This window comes from Aotus nancymaae, unplaced genomic scaffold (assembly GCF_030222135.1).
Source record: "Aotus nancymaae isolate 86718 unplaced genomic scaffold, 86718_ANA_hifiasm-v0.15.2.pri h1tg000011l, whole genome shotgun sequence".
Lineage (NCBI taxonomy): Eukaryota > Metazoa > Chordata > Mammalia > Primates > Aotidae > Aotus > Aotus nancymaae.
In genome coordinates this window covers 71,472,432-71,487,806 of record NW_026988422.1, presented here as the reverse complement: position 1 = coordinate 71,487,806, position 15,375 = coordinate 71,472,432, and the positions used below count along the sequence as shown (strand labels likewise).

General features: G+C 39.5%; 1 long non-coding RNA gene across 1 annotated transcript; it reads right to left on the bottom strand.

Annotated features, from left to right (window-relative positions):
* Positions 1–8,058: 8,058 nt before the first annotated feature.
* Positions 8,059–11,373, bottom strand: LOC135274186 (uncharacterized). The gene is made up of 2 exons (XR_010341969.1): positions 11,254–11,373; positions 8,059–8,560 (listed from the first exon to the last, which is right to left on the bottom strand). It is a non-coding gene; the product is annotated as an uncharacterized LOC135274186 (long non-coding RNA).
* Between the last annotated feature and the right edge of the window lie 4,002 nt (positions 11,374–15,375).

Genomic DNA, 15,375 nt, shown 5'->3' with positions numbered 1-15,375 from the left:
GGGTTATTGCAGTTATAATTAGTTAAGATGAAGCCACACTAGAGTAGGGTGGGCCTTTAATCCATAGAAATGGTGTCCTTATAAGAAAAGTAGAAAGACAGAGAGAAGTTGGCTATGTGAAGACACAGAGACACAAGGAGAACACCATATGAAGAAGACAGAAACCGGAGTGAGTGATGCAACTTCAAGCAAGGAACACCAAGAATTGCCAGCCGTCACCAGAAGCTGGGAGAGGCATGGAACAGATGCTCCTTGGGAGCCTTTAGAAAGAACCAATTCTGCTGATATCCTGATTTTGGGTGGCTAGCCTCCAGAACTGTGAGGAATAAATTTCTCTTCTTTTAAGCCACCCAGTTTGTGGAACTTTGTTATGGCAGCCCTAGAAAACTAACAGTACCTCCTAAGAATGATATAATTTTCCATTTACAGTGCCCTGACTGTGGGCCAGGTACTCTACATGCATTATCATGAAAGCTTTTAAGAAAACTTCAAGGTTTATTACCATCAATGGCATTTTCATGACTTATCTTAGGTCAAATAACTAATAAATAGTCGATCTGGGATTCCAACCCAGACCTGAGTTTAAATCTGTGCCCTGTCCACTTTGTCCCTAAGCCATAGTGGTGTTCAAAAATGTCAGTGTGAGGGAGGGCAACCTCCAACCCTCGGGAGTTGCTTCTTTATTTTAGGTCTTCTAGGCAACTACTAACTCAGTTTAAACTCTGCCTTGCTAACTTACATGCAGTAGTTACTAACAATTACAAAACAGTGCCTGAAACACAGAAAAAACTCAGTATTTTAAAAAAAATATGTAGTGGTAAGAACCTGTTACAGTGGTTCAAAATTTACAAAGAATTTTCACATAAATTCTTATTAGGTCTTTTAAAAACAATTGGAGGCTTCTTTAAGCAATCATTATCTTTTTTCTTTCCAATTTTTCTTTTTAAGATTTATCATATCCCCAACCAGATAGTAAGCTTCTGGAGGTAATGAATACATCAATTTTCTTTCTTTTCTCCTTCTGTGATACTGGTTCTTCCCTGAATTTTACTAGATGTACACTTATGGTCTTGCAATGATCACCTGTGTCATACTGAAAATGGTTATCAGGAATAAACTGGATAGTTTATATATTATCCAGTTTATTTTTATTTTTATCTTGTAAATCACAGAAACTTTTTATTTTTATCTTATAAATCACAAAACTCATTATTAATGTTTCCCCAGCCTTGCTGTAAACCATCTTGTCTTTCCCTCCTTTAGTACACTGTGAGGTGAACAGTAATACCATCACCCTCCTTTCTCTATCAGACTCAGGGCTAGAGAGGGATCAACCCACCCAGCCCTCCATAGTTCTTCGGGTCAAGGAAGATGAGAAAGTCCTTCCTAGAAAATTCACATAAACTAGTCAATTTTAGTCAATATGAGAAAAACTATTCTACTTTCTCGGATCCAAGATGTGCCATCGACTTGTCATCCGTTACAGGGTTTGGCCTTCTTGGGTGATCACTAAATTCCTTGCTGGTTTTAACATGTTATGTTTCATTTTTATTTTTTTCCAATGTTAGTTTCAAGATGTTTCTCTCTTATATGGATTCCCTAGGCAGCTTATTCAAAGTTGAGATAGGCAAACCTAAATTGACATACGTTGATTGTCAGTGATATGGGAAATGTTCACGATGAAACAGTTAAGTAAAAATGGCAAATAAAAATCTGTGCAGTATGGTCCCAGTTCTCTATGTATCTTTCTGCTACTTGTAGATGCGTGGCCTTGGGCATGTTACTTGTCCCATGAGCCTCAGTTTCCTTAAATGTGCGTAATAATATATGTTCCTTGTAGGGTTAATGTGAGGCTCAACAGTGATGCATTGACACTCCCTTACAAATGTTGGGGAGTTATGCCTTGTCTTAGTTTGCTAGGCTGCCATGACAAAGTAGCACAGTATAGGTGGTTTAAACATTAGAAATATATTTTCTCAGTGTTCTGGAGGTTAGAAGTCTAAGATCAAGGTGTCGGTTGCCTCTTCTGAGACTTCATTCCCACCCTTCTTTCTTTCTAAGTTTAGCTCATAGGTAGGGATCTTTAGGAAGTGTTTTTTCCTTTAATCGCAATCATAAGAAATTAATCTTTCCCTTCGGGGTCCTAGGGCTCTTTGCTGCATCTGTGTCAGAGCCATGTTAAATCTTACTTATGTTTGCATCCGCAAACGCCTAGGGCAGGATTTGACACATAGTAGGTGTTTAAGAAATAACCCATTGAATTGCATTGGATGCCGGTTAATTAAACTAATGCTTTCCTGTTGTCTGACTTAGCTGGGCAATACTTTCATTTGACCAGCAGCAGACCACCCTACAGGAAGCAGAGACCAGGAGGAGTTAACATGATCTCAATCTATTTGTTAAGAAACTGAGAGTGAAGTGAAGAAGTTTGTTTATTTGATTTCCTTCATATATATTTAATGTTTAAGAAATCTACGGTAGGATATGTTTGAAGCAGCCTAACATTTGTGAATGTTAACATAAACGTTAAATGACTTTCTGATTTTATAGACATACTTTGAATTTTTAGTCAATATGAGAAAAAAGTATTCTACTCAGGAAGTTCAGAATATCATGTAGGGTGATTATTTAAACTGCTTATGTAGGAGGATAAATAGAGCAAAAAGAAAGTCTGCCGTGAAAATGTGCAGAGATGATTTAAACAGGACTGTGTTTTGAAATGTATGAATGTACATATACATATTTTTATTTGGAATGACTCTCCTAAGGATATTTGGGATTACAGTACAACTACATGGGTGGCTATGTGAAATTGTTCTCACTGTAGGGACCTTCTCTTTCTCACATGATCTCAACTCCAAACAGGTGGACTTTCATAAAATCTTAAAGCTAAAAGTATGCCTCACACACTTCCCTTGTCCAGGCTGGCTTCTTGTGCAAACCTGAGGCAACACTAAGTGAGATGTTAGATGATTTTCTATTAACAGCCCAAGCGGTAAGGGCCTGACACATCAGTGTGTAATCTATAGAGTTCTGTATTTTTACTACATTTACAGCTGAGGTGCCCCTCTTTATTGTTTGTGTAATAAAACCTATGCTGTTGCTGATGAACATTTAAAAAAAATCCTTTGTACCTTACACATAGTAAGAGGTCAGTAAAAGTTTTTTGAATGGATGAACAAATGAACTGAATACAGGGTTTACCCAGCAAATAGGATGGGTAAACCTTTCAACTCCTGTTGAACTCCTTTCAACTCCTACCTTTCAACTCCTCTAAAATGTTTGAAAGTAATTTTATTTCTCCTGCATCCTCTTTTTTCATTGATGACTTGGCCATCCATTTACCCAGTCTTGGAACAAAAAGCATATGTCAGGGAAGTGTGCAATTAACACCTTTTTCTCTCTTGTTTCCTACATCCTGTCAATAAGTCCAATGATTTTTCTCAGATCTATTATCCCCATTAAGTCATTCACCCTGTTCTTGCCTCAAACCATCATCTTTCACCTAGGCAGCCTCAGGGACTTGTTCCAATATAGGTTTTACTGCCATGACAGAGATTAAACAAAACAGTAATTTAAAACGAAAGAGAGAAGTGATTTTCTCTGTCACATAATGATCCAGGATTATGTGGGGTCTCTTCCTTTCAGGGGTTTGAATTCCTCCTGTGAAACCCAGAGGTTTCACATGTAATTTTAACTCACATACCCTTTGTTAGGATCAGTAACATGGCTCATCTCAGTGCAAGGGGATAGCTGGGAAATGTAATTTTGTTAGTCTGCTTTCATGCTGCTGATAAAGATGCACCTGAGACTGGGAAATTTACAAAAGAAAGAGGTTTAATGGACTCACAGTTCCACATGGCTGGGGAGGCCTCGTAATCATGGTGATAGGCAAGGAGGAGCAAGTCATGTCTTACCTGGATGGCAGCAGGCAGAGAGAGAGCTTGTACAGGGAAACACCCCCTGGTAAAACCATCAGATTTTGTGAGACTTATTCACTATCATGAGAACAGCATGATAAAGACCTGCTCCCATGATTCAATTACCTCCCACCAGGTCCCTTACACAACACATGGGAATTCAAGATGAGATTTGGGTGGGGACATAGCCAAACCATATCAGTAATCTTCATTCTGGATAGCCTTGCATCCAGGTAAATTCCTATCCCTATGGAAGAAGAGAGAATGGATATTGGTGGACAGCCTGAAGTCTCAATCTTGTCTCCTAACTGGCTTTCTTGTTCCTGTCCTCAACTAATACGCCCTTTTCCTCAACTCACAGCAAAGGCAGTATGGCCGTGCCTTTCTTTGCTCAGAAGCATTCAACAAACTCCTCTCTATTGACAGAAACTTTTGACTCCCAGAGTGGACTGAATGGTCTGTATGTTCTGGTTCCTGTCCAAGTTACCTGCTATTTCTGTCCCTTTGGTACCTAACTTTCTAATTGCATTCTGGTATTTTTTAGTGAATAAAATGGGGTTTCTTGCTTCAGCAACTTTGTACATGCTACTACTCCTTCTTTAGGGGTAGTATTCCACCTGATGGATTTCTAGTTGACTTAAAAAGCTAAGCTCAGAAGTCATTTCCATCAGGAAACCTTTGTTAACCTTCTATCTCCCACCCCTAACCAAGATAATTAATTGGTCACTCATTGCCACCTCATAGGTTCACTTGCCTATTTTTGGCTTTAATATATTATATAGTCATTCATCTGTTTATGTATTTGCCATCTGAACATGATCGGATTCAACTCAGATATCCTCAGAGCTCAGTATGGCACTTGCTCCGGAGCAGTGGATAGTAAAAGAGAGGAAAGTAGAGTTTTGTATGGTATCATTTGCTAGAAAGAATATTGGACCGGCAGTTACTAGGCTCTCATGCCATCCTATAATTTATTAGTCTGAGTGACCAAGGACATATCACATTCCCTCTCTGGGCTTCAGCTTTCTCATCTTTAATGGGAGGGTTGGCTCAATAATCCTAAGTTTCTTCCAGATCTAAAAGTTAGTAATTTTCTTATTTTTCTAATATAGCAAGTTGAAATGTAACCCTCCTCCACACCAATATGTTACATTCACACAGCTGTGATTTTGCTAAAAATGGACACTTTCTAAATGTTAAAACAGTACATGTTAGAGAATAGTCAATTTAGATCCAAAAATCCTCACTCTGCTGAAGGATAAACACTAAAGCTATGGATCCCACTCAGTATAAAACCATTCCAGAATGGAAGATGTGAAATGGCATTGTTTAAAAGATTGCATCCAGTTATATTTGCCTACCAAATAAATTTTGGATCTGGAAGTGTTGTAATTTAAATGCAGCTACAAATGCACCGTGGATTCTCTCTGTGACATGGGTCCATAATGTGGGGAACTCTATACAACTCCTTTGTGCTGTCTTTTCTTTATTGAATTACACTGGGAATCTTGAAGGGTCTCAGTAACACCACTCTTCTCCATCTGAGCTCTGAAACAAAGTGAAAAGAAGACAAAGTTGTTCAGCAGATGGAGATAAGCATATCGCCTTTGTTGGTGTTAAAGATAATATGGAAAAGAATGGCTTGCGTTTGTGACCAAGGCAGCTTCCTAGTACTGAGCCCTAGAATTAGACAGACGTCCCTTAGCCCTGCTAGATTAGGGTGAGCCTGTCCCCTAGCAAAAGTATAAATTGAGCATGCTCAGTTTCTCTTTACAAACTAACCATGGCAGGGACTGCTACCTATTCCCTCAGATCTCTTCTCTCCTTCAGGAATACAACTTCCACTTTTCAGTTGGGCATGGCAGCCCCCCAGAATAAAGACTTGATTTCCCAATCTCCTTTGCAGTAAGGTGTGGCCATATGGCATAGTTTAAGAGGACAGAAGTGAGGGAAGTGTTGTGTCTAATTTCTAGGTGGAGTAAAGACATATGCTTTTCTCCCTAGTTTTTCTTCTTCCTTCTGACAAGAATATAGATCTGGAGTGTCCATTCTATATCATGAAATGGAAACTGGAATTTGTGGATGACAAGCAAACTGGAAAGAACCTGGGGCTCTGGAGATATCATACTATCCCTGAATGGCTTATCTAGGAGTTTATGGGAGAGAGGTGATCCCCCCCTTTTTTTTTTCTTGTCACCCAGGCTGGAGTGCAGTGGCAAAATCTCGACTCACTGCCACCTCCGCCTCCTGGGTTTAAGTGATTCTCCTGCTTCAGCCTCCTAAGTAGCTGGGATTATAGGTGCTCGCCACCACGCCTGGCTAATTTTTGTAATTTTAGTAGAGACAGAGTTTCACCGTGTTGGCCAGGTTGGTCTCGAACTTCTGACTTGAGGTGATTCACCCGCCTTGGCTTCTCAAAGTGCTGGGATTACAGGCGTGAGCCACCGTGCTCGGCCAGGGATGAACTTTGTCTTGTTTAAGTCACTATTATTTGGGGTTTCCTGTCATTTAAGGCTGGGTCCTATTCTAACCTGCGTACTCTCCAATCAGATGAATTATTCCACCTCCTCCAGACAGAATGTTACACTAATTGATATCCCTCCACACAGAAGGGAACATTGGGAGTAGGGAAGGAGGGTTTCCCCTCTGACAAGTTTATTCATTCAACAAATTATTATATGCCCCTTGTTATGTGCAAAATACTGCTCTAAGCACTTTACAATTATTACGTTAATCCTCATAGTGGTCCTACAAGGTAGGTAGTAATAATATTATCGTCTCACAGATGAGGAAGCAAAGGCACAGACAGGTTAGGTAACTTGCCACAGGTGACATTGCTTGGAAGTAATGGAGCTTGGATAGAAGCCTAGGCTGCCTAGCTCCAGAGCTCCTGCTTTCCACTGCTACCCTATCCAGTGTCTTTGAGAGACAGGAACAGACACTCTCCTGTTACCTCAAGTGAGGGAAGATCATATTTAGAATCAATGGGGAGGTCAGAAAAGGAAGAAAAATGGCTTAGTGGTCACCTGAGATGCCCTGGTGTCTGGTCATCTCCTCAGCTACATGAGCCCGTAGCTACTTCTGTGAGACCAATATGGTGACTCAGTCACTTTCTATTACTTCCAGTCACTACTTCTCAGGCTTCTCCTCTTTATTTTGGTCAATTACTGGCTGTTTCTACTCAGTTTCTTCCTACCACATGACATCTTATACATGTCCTCTGCTACCTGTGGCTTCTTCCTTTTGTCTTCCCAATGTGTACACATTTCTGCCTACCTTATATTCCATTAACAATATTGTCTTCTCTAAACAGAGAATTGATGGAGTCAGCCAGTTGTCTTCCCGTACTGAATACCTAGTTGAGTAAAGCTTTTGAATCAGTCACTGTGTTTGGATAGTCTGCCCAGCCTCTCAAGGTAACCAAGAGTGCTGGAGGGTGTGTCTCACCTTCAAAGACTCTTTGCCATAAAGTTTCTCACTTGGTTTCTTTAAGCAGGAGCCACGCCCAGCAGGGAGTTTGGATATGCTGCCCCTATTATTTTCTCCTCATTATTCTTTCTCTTTATATCTTATGAGGGTGAGGGGCAGTCCGAATTGTTTTCATAGTAACTGAAGACAAACAGGGGATATTCAATGTTTGCCTTTTCTTTTCCTATATCTCATCAAAAGAAATGGAATAAGGTTTGGACATGTACCAAGTGATATCTCTAAACTCTCATATCTAGTCTAAACATTGCACAGTCTTCTTCATAGGTGGCTGGCCAGCTTATCACTAAATGCCTTTGGATCAATGGCTACTCTGTTTCAATCTGCCATGACCAGAGTATTGGTTATGCACAAGTATGGAGACTGTAGTCTTCTTCACAGTCTTCTCTAAGAATGGTAGCAGAAGACAGGGCATAGGATGGTTTGGCATGGGGAAAGATGGGTGGATTCATTCAAGGTTTCATGGGTTGCATACAAGTATTGCATAACCATTGATTTCTGAACTCTTTTTAGTGACTCTAGATGTTTAGAATTTGAATTAGGAGGTAACCAATTATAGTAGAAAAGAGCACTGGGCTGGAAGTTCTAATCTGAGCCCCCTGGCAAAGAAAGAAAGCAGATCCCTGGCCTCTTGTCTTTTCTTTCATTTTCATTTCCTCCTTCATTTTCATTACAGGTGTACAGAAATTGATTAATTACAATCTTTAGTTCATGACTTACTCATTATTGATTTGTAAATGACTTGCTTTTATATGTTTAGTTACTTATTAGTAACATTACTGGTGAACTATATTTTAAAATAAAAGCTAAGAGTTTTATAATAATCTGTATCTCTTTGCATTTGTTTTTTTATTGCTGCATAACAAATTACCACAAATTTAGCAGTTTAAACAGTATCCTTATATTTTCTCCCAGGTTCTGTGGGTCAAGAGTTTGGAGATAATTTAACTGGGTCTTCCATACCAGGTATCATAAGGCCTAACTCATGGTGTTGGACAGATTGTGATCTCATCTTGAGGCATGACAAGAAAAGCTCCCTTGGCTGAATTTGTTTCCTTGAGGCTGTAGATGTTGTGGAACCTTGCATCTTCAAAGTCAGCATCATTTCCTTTGTAGGAACATGGATGGAGCTGGAGGCCATTATCTTTAGCAAACTAACACCGGAACAGAAAAACAATACTGCATGCTCTCACTTGCAAGTGGGAGCCAAATGATGAGAACACATGGACACACAGAGGGGAACAACAGACACTGAGGACTTCTGGAGGGTGGAGAATGGGAGGAGGGGGAGGGTCAGGAAAAATAACTAACAGATACTAGGCTTAATACCTTGGTGATCAAAGAACCTGTACAACAAACCCCTGTGACATGGTTTTACCTGTATCACACCCCTGCACACATCCCCCTGAGCTTAACTTAAAAGTTAAAAACAAAACAACAACAACAACAAAAAACAAGGTCAGCAATGAAGAGAAAGAGTTTCTGCTGCTTTGAGTGCCTGACTTCTAACTCATTTTAAGGGCTCTCTTGGTTAGGTAAGTTCCACCCAGGATAATTTACCTTCTGATTATTTAAAGCCAACTCTTAGGGACTTTAATTACATCTTCAAAATTCCTTCCTCTTTGCCATATAACAGGACTTAATTAGAGAAGTGACATCCCATCACCTTTGGCACATTGTATTGGTTAAGAGCAAGTTACAGGTCTCACCTACCCTTAAGGGAAGGGAATTATACAAGAGTGTGGGTCACTGGGGGTCTTTTTAGAATTCTGCCTGCCACACTACCTCTATAGAATTCCTCCCATATCCTACACTCCTGACTCTGCCTCTCCCAAATCTCTTGACATTCCCCAGCTTTCCTTTCTCTATCAACTTATTTACCTTGAGATTTTTTAGTCACTTAGCATTATATTGCTAAAATTCTTCCATATTGATATGTGTTTTTATAACCCATTTATTTACATTCTGTGTAATATTCCATTAAGTGAATTTTTATACAATGAATTTATTCACTCTCATGTTGATGGACAGTTGAGTTGTTTCTAGATTTTTTTGCTATTGTGAAAATGCTGATGCAGACAGTTTTGCACTTGTCTCTGATTGATGTATAAAAATATATTTCAAGGATATATGTAGGAGTGAAATTTCTAGGTCACAGGATGTATGAATTTCAATGTTAGTAGAGAATGTCAAATTTTTCTAAATTCATATTTCTATCAGCAACATATAGATCCCGTGACTCTTTTTTATCTCTTGGCATAGGTTGATTTTTACAGTTTTGCCTGAAAAAGGCATGGAAATTGCTACCCCATTCTGTCCTTAATTTGCATTTCCTGGCTCCCTGATAATGTTCAACACCTCTTTGTATGTTTGCTAGCAATGTGTTTCATCTGCAGAACATCTGTCCATGGCTTTCCCTATTTCTTATCGAATTGTTTATTTTAATATTTATGTGTAGGCATTATTTACATATCCAGCTTTACTTTTCTTGCCAGAAATATAAAGTAATTAGGGAAGATGCTTGTTAAGTTCCTTCGTCTGTAAATTGGGATAATCATTCTTGCCATGCTTACTTTTCAAAGCTGAGGCAAAGATCAAATAGAAAAATGTATATGAAAGCACTCTGTACACTAAAAAGGAAGGAATGACTTGTTTTAGGGTAAATAAGCCTGATAACTTGTAAATATGGAAACATTCAACTTTGAATTGAGAAGCAATTTAGTGTGGTGATTAAACACACACAGATGTTTGCACCAGACTACCTAAGTCCAAACCTTAACTCCAGCAGATACTAATAGTGTGAACTTAGGTGATTTATTTAACTTCCACGTCTCAGTTTCCTAATCTAACAAATGAGAGATAGTCATAGTCTCTGTCTCAAAGGGATTTTTTTATAGGATTGAATAAATTAATATATAGATAATATTGAGAACAGTATCTAGCAATTAATAAGCACTATATTAATACCTGTTGAGAGTATTACTTGACTTGGAGTTCCACAAGTCCTGCTGAATGTTCTGCTAATCAAAGTAAGGACAGTTACTTCTACACACTCCCATATGTGTACATTCTTTTAATATTCACCCATTGCTAACAAGTCAAAATAACCTATTTTTTCTTTCATGAATAACTCTTGAGTATGGAATTAGTGCCTGATGGAAAAATATTAAGTCAGGCCACTGAAGCATGTGTGTTATAATGGAATGCAAATAATACATTATATGATAATATATCATAGAATTCATAATTCTGCCTCTGAGCTCTCATCCTGGTTTAATAGCTTGTGATCCTATAAGGGGTATTGAATTACTTATTCCAGGCTTCCTGAAGCATGACAAGGCATGATAGGACTTAAATTGCACTGCTTTGTTGAGCCTGAAATCACATTTGAGGCAATAGTTATTGTTCGAGTAAAATGGACCACCAATTACTTGAATAAAGCGAAGTGGTACTGTTCTATATTAGCTATGTTTTTTCTCATTAATGAAGTTCATTTGGGCCCATTTGTCTACCTTTTCCTTTGTTCTGTGGGTACTTTCTTAAGATTACTAAATCCATAGATGGCTTTTATCCACTCCAGACAGACGGAAGGAGTCCGATTCTTCTAGTGAATATATTTTTAGCAACAATTAAAGCTTAGGTATCCTGCTTTTCAAAGCAACTGGCATCCTGCAGCATTCAGAACCACCTGTATTGAGCCTTCAGGGACCTGGACTGCTTTGCTGATGGTTTAGCTATCAACGGAAGGCATAAACACTGCAGATTGTGTGTAAGCTTGAGAGGGTAGCTAATTATGCTAAACAAGAAATATTAATAATGCAAGATGTGCAAATAAAAACGCTCTTACCAATTTCAAGACATTCTTCTTCCTTTCCTTTTCCTACTGTCTCCCTCCCCACTCTCTTCTACTCATATGAAGAACATAATAGTAACAGCAGATACTGGATCCTCCAGCAGATACTGGATCCCAGAAAAGCAAGAGATGACACTGACAATAAAATTGCCCATCATGAGAAAGAGAAACACCATTTTTATCTGTCTTGGAGCTGGATTTTTATGAAAGGTTTAAAAACCATAGCAGGGTGTGGAAGAAATTTAACAAAACTGGTAAACGCTCTAACAGAGACTCCAGTCAAGTGTCAGGGTGGGGTCTTGTCAGAGACATCCTGGGTCACTTCTCTACAGACCTGAATAAGGGGAGGCTTGGCATATGGAGAGGTAAGGGTTGGATCCATTGGGAGGTCAAACTCTTTTTTCCTGCCCTCAGAGTAAGAAAGTCTGAATAAACATTTTCAGGAGGCTCTGTCAGCTGATCTAAACCTAGCTCTCTTAGGCTAAGCTCCCCTAAAAGAGTCTTACAAGGTCATGGATGGGCATTCTGGTTATCTTTTGCTGTGTAACCAAATATCCCAAAACTTGTTGGCTTAAAATAATGACTTATTATTCTCTGTCGACAGTTGATGGGTTTGGGTTGGCAGTTCTTGTTGGGCTCTCTCATATGGTTGCACTTAGATAGCTGCAGGGGCTGGTGTCATCAGAAGGCCCAATGAACTAGACATCAGCGTGGCCTCGGTACTCACAGGTTCGGTCCCTAGTGCCCTTCCATGTGACAAATATGGCATAGCATCGTCTCTGTCACATTCTATTGTTCAAAACAGCAAAAGGCCAACCCAAATTCACTCAGAGAATGGAGTCGCCTGTGGGTTCCAAGAGGAACCCATTAGGAATAGGATGGGGCTGTCTTTGGAGACAAACTACTGCACAGATCCCACCCATTGGGAAGTTTCCCAGGAAACATACTCACAAAGAAGCACTGGAGACCTTTAGTGCTGTGCCCAGCAGGCATTCCTTACTGGTGAACTACTTTTCATCCTTAGCATTCAGCCAAAATGTTACTTTCCCTAGGATGGCCGTCCAAGGCTCTGTCATTAAAATAGGTTGTCCAGCATTTTTGCTTTATAGCATTTTTCACAGCTTGTAATGACATATTTCTATGATTATTGATTTTTTTTTTTGAGATGGAGTTTCTCTATTATTGCCTAGTCTGGAGTGCAATGGTATGATCTCAGCTCACTGCAACCTCCGCCTCCTGGGTTCAAGTGATTCTCCTGCATCAGCCTCCCAAGTAGCTGGGATTACAGGCATGTGCCACCATGCCCAGCTAATTTTGTATTTTTAGTAGAGATGTGGTTTCTCCACGTTGGTCAGGCTGGTCTTGAACTCCCGACCTCAGGTGATCTGCCCATCTTGGCCTCCCAAATTGCTGGGACTACAGTTGTGAGCCACCGTGCTCGGCCATGATTATTGATTTAACATATGTCTCCAACACTGGACTGAACTCTGTGAGGGCAGTTGCTCTGCCTTGCATACTCTCCACTGATTCCCTGCACTTAGCTTGGTGCTGGCTCTCAGTAAGACCACAGACAACAGTTGTAGTGAAATGAAGGCACAGGTGAGTGTTAACATCAACATATCTGATCTTCCCAATCAGCTTTTATGATTCACAAAGACATTTCCGTAAAGGGGGTTCAGAGTCCACTTTCATTCACTGATTATGTTTTAAAATCAGTATTTACTGAGTACCAAGTAGGTGCTAGCTCTTGATAAGACTGCAGGAAATAGTTGTAGTGAAATGAACAAATACATGAGTGATTAACATCAACATATCTGATCTTCCCAACCAGTTTCTGTGGTTCACGCAAGATATTTCTATAAAGAGGAATCTCCCTTGCATTAATTGATTATGTTTTCAGAATCAAAATTTACCGAGAAAGAGAATTTCAGAGGCTCATGGATTCCAGATTAAGGACATCTAGTTTAGGTGTTACAGAATAAAACACACTGTACTTATATTTATAGTTATATTATTTTGGATTTATTTAGAATGACTAGGGAATTTCCTTCTTTGATGAGATGATTTAAAAAAAGCCTTCTACATTTTAGATGTTTATAATAACCTAAAAGCCAGAGTGTATGTCAGAAGAGCTGGGATCTACAAGGGGTTGAAAAGTTCATAAAATATTCCAAGTGTCAGAGTCAGAGGTTAGGGTATTTTACTTTAGGACCTGTTTGCATTTCAGATCATGCTTGCACTTCATGACAAACTAAACGTACCCTTGAATCTGTTCTGAACATATTACACACGAGTATTTATCTGAATATAAATAAATTATAGAGCAGTTGCAAAATCCAGCAAGGATGAAGTTTTATTGTTTCAGGTCTGTTGACTGTCACTCTGAGAATGAAACAGTGAGCACCTAATGCACTGAGATAAGGAGTATGGATTTTGTTCTCAATGAAGCTATTGGAAGGTTTTGAGTCGGAGAGAGACAGGATTATACATTTTAAAGGAATATTCCAGGTGCTGAGTAGAGTTTAGCCTATAGGGTATGAACAAAGCAAGAAGACTAGCCAAGAAGCTACTGCAATTATCCAGATGCGACCTATAGGTAACAGTCAAGACCAGAGGTGAATGACTAGAATAATGAAGGAATTTAAAATCATGTCGTATCTATATTTAAAAAGCCAGGAGATGCTTAGATGTTTCAATTGGGACTATGAGAGATGCCTTCAAGTATATGATGGCTGTCGCTAAAAGACAGATTAAAATTATTCTGAATTTTGAAAGGCAGAATCCTGAGCGGAAACCACAAGGCAGGAGATCCAGGCTCAGAATAAGAAAGCATTTTATCTCTGAGCCATGCAAAGACGGAAGGGGCTGCCTAGGAAGGCTGTGAGTTCCCATCCCTGACTGTGTTCCATTAGGGGTTAGAGGACCTCCCGGAGGGAATGTAGTGGGTCTAGGAAGGGATCACGGGACCAGGTGAGGCTTAGATGTCCTTTGGAGATTTGGGGAAATATGGCAGTAATGAGAGCTGTGGACATTCTCATTTTGGTGTTACACCACTAAGGTAGAGAAAGTTAATAATTACGTCACTCTTCTTGAAGCTTTTCAGAGAAGGACTCCCGAGATTTGGAACATAGCATATCCAAGGTGGTGTGTTGCTATTGTTGACCTATTTAGTAGAGATGCATGAGCTTTTCTCTTTCACTTCTTGGCTGTATTTCTCAGAATATTCTTCTTTAATCTTCTTTAGAGAGATGTGGTAGGAGAAAAGTCTAAGCTCTGGATTAGAGAAACCTAGCTTGAAATGTTCTGTCCACATTGCTAATTGCATGAGTGTCAGCAAATTATTTAACGGGTCTGGGCCTCACCTATTAAATGGGGATGACACTACCTATTTCTACAGTTGTTGTAAAAGCTAATCTGTACCAAATCTCAGCATCCTGGGAGATTTTAATACATAGAAATGATCTGTAGAAAAACACCCCCAAAGTAAAAACCATTTTCTTATGCAAGTCAATGAAGCCTAGGCATTATGTGTACAAACTGGAAGGTACAAATCACAGTAAGTGAAGAGTTAACTGGCAAAAGGAAATGCTCACTGATTGAGTTGATGAAGTTCTAACTTCAGGATATTATTCATTTTTTCCCTCTAATTTGATGCATCTTTAAAGATAACCATTTACACAAATTCTTAAACACTCTAAGAAATTAGCCACAGTTCAGTGGCAATAACGTATGATTCTTGGAGCTTTCTCCAGGCTGGTGCTGGGTAGTGGGAGGGAGTAATTGAGCCTCTGCGATGAGAGCTCTTCTTCCTGTGGATACTGGGCGGGGGTGAAATTGGTCTTCAGATAGACATGATTCATGGGTTAGTGGAGAAACTGCAAAGTTCCCCATGAAAATGGAATAGCAAGTCAGTTCGTTATACTGTAGTTATTGATGTTGCAATCTGCTCTCAATGGAGGCAATTACAAATCCATTTAGGAAAGTATGATTGGGACTTTTGTTTGTATTCACCTAACCTTTAAGTGCCTGGACAACGTTTTTCAAGTGAGATTCCTCCACTACCTTTGGGTTCTATTCATTTCTAGATCTCTAGCACCTGTCACAGTTGCCTGGCAC